The 8,890-nt window shown below is 36.6% G+C and overlaps 1 pseudogene; it reads left to right on the plus strand.

The window, feature by feature from the left end:
* Nucleotides 1-5,621, plus strand: LOC141523521 (phosphoglycerate mutase 2-like; annotated as a pseudogene).
* Nucleotides 5,622-8,890: the final 3,269 nt, after the last annotated feature.

Consider the following 8,890-nt stretch of genomic DNA (forward strand, 5'->3'; position numbering starts at 1 on the left):
TTTTGCAGAAATAAAAATCAATGGAATCAAAATTAAAAGAAAGTATTTGAATTAAAAGTAAGTTGGTGGGAATTCAGGGAAGCCTGGAAGGATTTGCATGAATCGATGCTGAGCAAGATGAGCAGAACCAGAAAAACACTGTACACCCTAACAGCAACATGGGGGTGATGACCAAACTTAATGGACTTGCTCATTCCATCAGTGCAACAATCAAGGACACTTTTGTGGTATCTGCAATGGAGAATACCATCTGTATCCAGAGAAAGAATCATGGAGTTTGAACAAAGATCTTTAATTTAGAAAAAAAAAATCTGTTATCTTACTATGTAATTTGCTATCTCTTATACTTTATTTTTCATCCTTAAGGCTATGATTTCTCTCTCATCACATTCAACTTAGATCAATGTATGCCATGGAAACATTGTTAAAACTAACAGACTGCCTTCTGTGGGGGTGGAAGGAAAATTAGGGGAAAAATTGTAAAACTCAAAATAAATAAAATCTTAAAGAAAGACAAAAAAGTAAGTTGAGAAACAATAAAGGACTCATTTCTAAACTATATAGAGAACTGAGTCAAACGTAGAAGAACACAAGTCATTCCCCAATTGATAAATGGTCAAAGTATATGAAAAGGAAATTCTCAGATGAAATAAAGCTATCTTTAGTCATATGAAAAATGCTCTAAATCATTATTGATTAGAGAAATGCAAATTAAAACAACTCTGAGGTAACACCTCACACCTATCAGATAGACCAATATGACTAAAAAAGAAAATGATCAATATTAGAGAGGATGTGGGAAAACTGGAACACTACTGGTTTTGAACTGATCCAACCTTTCTGGAGAGCAATTTGGAATTATGTCCAAAGAGCAATAAAACTGTGCATACCCTTTAATCTAGCAATACCACTAAGTCCATATCCCAAGGAGATCATTAAAAAAGAGGGTAAAAAAACGCACATGTTCAGAAATATTTATAGCAGCTGTTTTTTTAGTGGCAAATTGGAAATTAAGGGAATTCCAATCAATTGAGTGAACAAATTGTGGTATTATGAATGTGATGGAGCACTACTGTTCTCTAAGAAATCATGAGAGGGAAGGTGGAGCCAAAATGGCAATATGAAGGCAGGATTTCCCAGAGACTCACTTCTAAGAAACTCCAAAGACCGTAAATCATGAGTCTAACTAAATTTTGGAGAGTCAGAACCCACAGAAAGACCCAGTGAGCCAGTTCTCCAGTGCAATGAATCTTAGAAGATCATGGAAAGGTTTTGTTCCACCTAGGTTGGAAGAGTGGCAGCACAGTCAAGATCATTCCATGCCTGAGCTCCAGTCATCCAGGAACAGCTCGAGAGGTGCCTGGGTCCCTGGGGTGCCTGGGCTCAAGGTAGTGGAAGCCTTATCCATACCTCCCAACCTAGGACCAAGTACAACTTGGAAGATCAGCAGGAAACCTCTGCCAAAATGAGGGAGGAGTCCAGGCCAGTGTGGCCCTCAGTACAGCCCCAGCCCCAGAAACAGAAGCAGGCCTGCAGACCTACCCAGCAGGGAGCTGCCTGGTACTTGCTCCCAGAGCACTTAGCCTACAGAAGGTAAGGGAGCAGGGGGAGACTGTCAAGGTCTCTCCACTATCCCTGGGACAGGATTGTTGTTCTTTGCCCATTTTCAGATTCTGGTCACAGTCTGGGTCCCCCTATTGCCATGGATCCTCCTCACAGCTCCAGGTCAGAGGGGAGAGTTTGTGGTCATCCACAGACCAGAACACAGGCCAGGAGAGCAGTCAGAGCCTCTCATAAGAAATTGAAGGAACTGAAGTCCTTGTGGGGTTATCCTAATAACACTCAAAAACTCAGGAAGCACCTCAAAACCAAGACACAGTCTGGGAAAATGGGTAAACAAGAAAAAAAAAGAATCTGATTATGGATAATTACTTTGGTCCCATGGAGGATCAAAATACACACTCAGAAGATGACAAAATACAAGCTTCTATATCCAAACAAAGCCTCCAAATAGATTAGGAATTGGATTCAGACTATAGAAAAGCTCAAAAAAGATTTTGAAAATCCAGTAAGGGAGGTTGAGGAAAATTTGGGAAGAGAAATGAGAGCAATGAAAGAAAATCATGATAACAAAGTCAGCAGCTTCATCAAGGTGATACAAAAAAATATTGAAGAAAATAATATGTTAAAAACTGGTTTAGCAAATAGAAAAAGAAGTCCAAAAAGTTAATGACAAGAAGAATGCCTTAAAAAGCAGAATTGGCCAGATGAAAAAGGAAATAAGAAAGCTCTCTGAAAAAAAAAAAACAACTCCTTATAATGGAGCTAAAGGAAGTCGATGACTTTGTGAGAAATCAAGAAACAATAAAACAAAAGAAAAGAATGTAAGACCAGAAGAAAATATGAAATATCTCATTGGAAAAACAACTGACCTGGACCATCACTATGTAGAACTTACTGAGGATCAGCTGCCCTCCTGTGAGAGCTTGAAAGACACCATTGCTTGGGCTCTACCCTTCTGGAATGAGGAAATCATTCCTCAGTTCAAGAAAGGAAACCAGGTTCTGATTGAAGCCCACGGCAATAGTCTTCCAGAGACTGTCAAGCATCTTGAGAGTCTGTCTGAAGAAGCAATCATTTTGCTGAATCTGCCCACTGGCATTCCCACCATGTATGAGTTGGACAAGAATCTGAAACCCATCAAGCTGATGCAATTCCTTGGAGATGAAGAGACTGTTTGGAAAGCCATGGAGGCTGTGGCAACACAGGGCAAGGCCAAGAAGTAAAAGTAGGTTGCCATTATGACCAGCAGTAGCCAGGCCCTTCCCTTCTCCATTCCTCATCTCTCCCCTACCTGTTCCACACACTGACCATCACCTTAGGGATCACAGTACATAGCTGCAGGTGAGGGACTGATGGTTCCTTTTCTTATTTTCTTCCTCCTTATTCCATACCAATTCCTTTCTCTCCTATTGCTCCTCCCTTCAACCACTTTAGTCAAAATGCCTCCTGGGTCATTTGACTCATTAAGGACCTGGTTAGGGATGGGGACCTAGTAAGAAATGACCATTGTGGGAAGTTGAAAGAAGCAATTGTTCCAGTTATTCCTTTGAGCCAGTTGTGCCAGTAGGGCAGCCCCCTCAGGGGCTGTTGTAGGAAGCTGCCTATAACCTGGGTGGTCATTTAACAAATCATTAAAGTTTTGTTTGCCCTTCCTAATCCAAGAAAAATTAATCTGGGAGGTTGAGATCATGTCTTAATGTTTACTCGATGCATTTGCTTTCAGGCCTTTTCAGACTGGTTATTAGTGGCTTTTGAAATTGAACTGCCCCACTTGGTCATCATCAGACATCTCAAGCAGCATCAGAGAAGGGAGAGTACCTTGATTTCTAAGGCGTAAAGGCATACATCCCACTGTGTATTTTATAGCCCCTGTTCTTTTCTGTGGTAGTGAAATGCCCCTAGATTAGGTTGAAATATATCTCAGTGTCACATTGCCTTCCACTTCATGTCCAGCCACCTGGGTCTTCATCAGTTTTAACATTTACTGTGCTAACCTCCTCCCCCATCCCCCTTTTGTTGCTTACTATAGGAAAGGAGTGATTTACGATTAAAACAAAATTGTCCTGATATCCTAGAAGAAGAGGGAAAAAATAGAAATTGAGGGAATCCACCAATCTCCTCCTAAAAGAGATTCCAAAAAAAGTAATTCCCAGAAATATTATAGCCGAATTCCACAACTTTCAAGTCAAAGAGAAAATATTAGGGGTGGCTAGGTGGCAAGTAGATAGAGCATTGGCCCTGGATTCAGGGCCCTGAGTTCAAATCCAGCCTCACACTTAATATTACCTAGCTGTATGACCTTGGGCATATCACTTGCCTTGCAAAACAATAAAACAAAAAAACAAAACAAGGAGAAAATATTATAAGCCACCAGAAAGAAACAATTTAACACTCATGACTCTACAGTCAGGATTACACAAGGCGTAGCAGTGACTACATTAAGGGCTCAAAGGGCTTGGAATATGATATTCCAAAAGGCAAAAGAGCTTGGATTACAGTTGAGAATCAACTACCCAGCAAAACTGAACATCCTCTTTCAGGGGGAAAAGATGGACAGTCAATGAAATGGGACTTTCAAACTTTTCTGTTGAAATGACCGGATTGAACAGAAAGTAAAATAAAATTAGTAATAGCAACTGTAGGAAAAAATATGGAAGCAATTTCTCTGATGGACTTATGACAAAGAATGCAATCCATTCTGGAGACAGAAATAATGGAATACAAATACAAACTGAAATACAATTTTTTTCTTTTCCTCTCACTTTATTTTTTGTGAGGGTTTTCTATTTTGTGGGGGAGGGGGATTATGTTGACTCTTACAAAACTATTTTAGCTATGTGTAAATAAATAAATAAATAAAAATGAATAAATTTTTTGAAAAAAAGAAAAAAAGAGATAGGACTTCAGAATAGCCTGAAAAGACTTGTACAGACTGATGCTGAGTGAAGTGAGCAGAACCAGAAGAACATTGTACACCCCCATCAGCAATACTGGATGATGATCAACTATGATGGACTTGCTCATTTCAGCAGTACTTTAATCAAAGGGAATTCTAAAATACTTGAGATGAAAAATTATCATTCATATCAGAGATAGAACTATGGAATTTAAATGGAGACCAAAATTTACAATCTTCAATTTCTAAAACCGGTATTAAGTATTGTGATTTATTTTTTCTCTAATTTCTCCCATGTTGATTTGATTCTTCTTTCACAAGATGATTAATATGAATTTATGTTCAACAGAGTTAAAATGTATAACCTTAATTAGATTGCTGTCTGCCCCGGGGAGGAGGGAAGGGAATGGAGAGAGGGAGGAAAATGTGAATCTCAAAACCTTGTAAAAATTGGTTGTTAAAAACTTCTTTGCATGTAGTTGGAAAAATAAACAAACAAAATATATTTTTAAAAATTAGAAAAATAACTTAGCCAAAAGAAGTATAAGAGGAAAACTAAAAAGATTAACCCAGCAGTATCACTACTAGGTCTATGCTCCAAGGAGATCAGAGAAAGAAGAAAAGGAGCTTTAAATAGGAAAATATTTTTAGCAGCTGTTTTTGTAGTATTAAAGAACCTAAGGGACTCCAAGCAGGTGGGAAATGAATAAAAAAGCTATAGTATATGAATATAATGGATTACCATTGTGATATAAGAAATGTCAATAGAAATACTTTCAGAGAAACTTAGGAAGATTTATATGAACTGAGGGCAGAGTGAAACAAACCAAATTGTGCTATAACAAAATGGTAAAAATAAACAACTTTGAAAAACCTAAGAACTCTTATTAAAGAATAATCAGTCATTATTCCAGAAGATCATTGATGAAGAATGCTACCAATCTCCTGATGGGCAGGGTTAATGTGGGTATTTCTTTCACCTTTCTCTGTCAGTCTCTCTCTGTTTTTCTGTGTGTGTGTGTGTGTGTGTGTGTGTGTGTGTGTGTCCCTCTTTCTTTGTTTCTATACCTCTGTCTTCTCTCTCTCCTGTATTTATATGTCAGTATGTGTATATTCATATATTTTTATGTTGTATAATTTACATTTACAATATGTACAAACATAATAGGGTCCTATACTATATCGTTATAAGGGTGACTTTTATTATTTTTCAGGGGATAGATATACTAGAGATTAAATTATTTTTCATTTAAAAATACAATTAAATTTAAAGCATTTTTAAAAAATAGATAAATAAGGGGGTAGTTAGGTGGCACAGTAGAAAGAGCACTGGCCCTGGACTAAGAAGGACCTGAGTTTAAATCCACCTTCAGGCACTTAGTAATTACCTAGCTATGTGACCTTAGGCAAGTCACTTAACCCTATTGCCTTGCAAAAAAAAATAGATAAATTGGAAATAAATATTATAGATTCATTAACAATACATATATTAATGAGATTAAAAAAGGCGAGGATTAATTAACTGAATATGCATTAAAAAACAGAAACCCAACAAATAAGTAAACCTAAAATAAGTAAAAAAGGAGAAATAATTGAAAATTTGAGATGAAATATATGTTAGAAAACAGATTATATAAAAACTAAAATACTTACTAAAAGCTGGTTAGCTAAAAAGTCAGATTATAAAAAATAAAATAAATTAAATATCAAATAAACATGGAGAATCATACAAATAAAATGAAATAAACAGAATTCTTGGAATCCATTATATATACATATATATAGTTCTATACTAATAAAAATGAGGACTTTTTTGTATTGCCCTCAAAAATAAAAAAACATACTATTAGAAAACCAAATGAAGAATTCAAATAATTTAATTTCTATAAAGGAAATAGAATCAATTATAAAGTAGCTACAAAAGAAAAAAATTCCTGTGATAGAGTCACAAGAGAACTGTCTCAAATTTTAAAGTAATTCTAAATATGCACAAATTATTTTTAAAATTTTAAGAATGAAAGCTCTCTACCAAACTTATTTTATGAGATAAATATATTCCTGCCACTTAAGCTAGTGAAGAGGAGAATTACAGATCAATATTAAGGATAGATATTAATTTTTAAATATTAAATAAAATTCTGAGGAAAACTATAGCAATTTATTGAATTTAAATTAGAGATACAAGGATATTTCAACATTAGGAAAACAAAGAATATAATTATGTTAGAAACTATTGTATCCCATATCAAATTATTACAAACCTTACAAACCATAGGAGCCGTTTTGAATTTGCTAAAAATATCTATCAGAAATCCCAAAACAAGAATTATAAGTAATGAAAAAACATTAAAAACTTTCCCAATAACTACCAGAGTAAAGGAAGGACTCTTTTTTCCCCCCACCATGGTTTAGATGGTTCTAAAAATGTTAGTAGCTGTGAATTTAAAGACATAAAGAAAGGCAAAGAAAACAAAACTATCCCTGCTTATTGATTACATGAATTTTTACCTAAAAGTTCTAAAACAATCAACAGAGAAATCAATGGAGACAATTAATTCAATTAGAAGTTTTAACAAAATTACAAGATATAAAATACACACAGACATATACATACATGCACATGCTCATGCACGCACACACACACACACACATACACATTAAAAGCATAGATTTATAACTGCAAAAACCAGGAATTGATAATTATAAGGGAAATCTTATATAAAGTAATTACACAATGCATTAAAAATTGAGGCATAGGACTTCCTGGATGGAATCAAGATAGTAGCAGAAAGCTAGGAAACTTCTAGGGCTTTTCTCAAAACAACTTTAAATAAATCCTCTACCCTAAAATGACAGGACCCACCAAAAAAGCAGAATGAAACAAGTTCCCTACTAAAGATGACATGGAGGAATGTCAAAAAAGGTCTGTGTAGGCCCCTCTCTCCCACCATGAAAGAGGTGTGCCATTTTGTTAAGATATCTCAATTAAAAAAAAAATTTAATCACTTTAGGCTAAGTTTTCTCGAGTCATTTATAACAATTTGTGGGCTAGTCTCAAGATATTAATGTTAATCTCTTTTCCTGGTATTTTCCAGGAAGAACACCAGAAAATAATGTGTGCAAATGGCTTGATTTCAAGCCCATTTTCTTGGTGTTTTTTGCTGGGGAAATATCTCAGAGATTCCTGGGAAGATTGGCCTGAGTTTAGAGTGAGAGTGATTAAAATGTCTGGGATTAGAACCATGGTAAAGGGGTGATTTTTCAGGGTGGCATCGATGGCCAGAACAACCCTGGACTGGCTGAGAAGTCCTCCATGAGGAAGAGCTGCCCTGAAGGAGAGGCCAGAGGATAAGGTGCCCTGAAGGAAGGGGATTTGGGTTCTCTCTCCAGGAATTTCCACATGGGTGGTAGCTGGAAGCCAAGGAAACCAGAAGGAAGCCCATTAGATCCAGTGCTGTGTGAGTGAGTTCGAATGTTCCCGCGGGGGCATGTGCGTTTGTTCTATGTCCTGTCTTGTGTAAGTGTCTGCATTGGGCATTTCTGGGTCTGGGGACTCAGCTAAAGTTATAAACTGAGGGAACTGGGAGTATGTGTGCAACACCCCCACACACACATGGAGATCAGCCCCCCCTTCACTGTGCTGGTGTGTAGAGATAAAGAGAAAAGGGGAGGGGGATTCTTAAAGAGAAAGAGCTATGGTTTGGGGAGAGTTTAGAAGAGTTTTAGAGAGAAAGAACATTTAAGGGAAAGATTGAGAAGTTATAAGAGGGAAGATTTCCTATCCTTATTAGTGTCTGGAAAATATCCCATGCTTTCTCCCTGGGTTGGGGGAAGGGGGTGGTGGGTTGGACACATGGTAGTCTTGATCACATTCACCATCTTGTTAAGACTTGAACTCTAAACTGAGTTCACCTGAGAACCACACCCTCCCATGGTTTGGGGTTGGGGGGGGGGGTTTAAAGCACTTAAGTCTTAAAAGGAAAGAGACTTCTCTGCAGACTGGATATGTGATTGGGAAAGGAAAAAAAAATATAAAATCCAGGAGTTAGGCGACACATTTATTGAAAGGAAATCATGTTTAATGAATATCTGCTCTGGCCATGTGGCCTGAGTGATGACTCTCATTGTTTTTAAGGTTTCTGAACTGGAGTTTTGGAAATCACTCTGAGGGTTTCAAAATAGGGTAACTAATATAGTGTTACAGTCTGACAAAATTTGTACAGAATGGGAGGAATTAAATAAACTAGATTATTAAATTAGTTTGGGATTATAAACTATTTTAACACTATTGCAAGGAGTTAAGTGGTTTGGGATTTTAAACTTTATTATAACACCTTTAGGTTAAAGAAAAGTGGTATTGTGTAACTAAGAAGAGAAACACCTATGTTATCGGGGATATTTACTGATTTATTTTGGGAAAAGGCTCTAATT

The sequence above is a fragment of the Macrotis lagotis genome, chromosome 1, assembly GCF_037893015.1.
Source record: "Macrotis lagotis isolate mMagLag1 chromosome 1, bilby.v1.9.chrom.fasta, whole genome shotgun sequence".
In the NCBI taxonomy this organism is placed as follows: domain Eukaryota; kingdom Metazoa; phylum Chordata; class Mammalia; order Peramelemorphia; family Peramelidae; genus Macrotis; species Macrotis lagotis.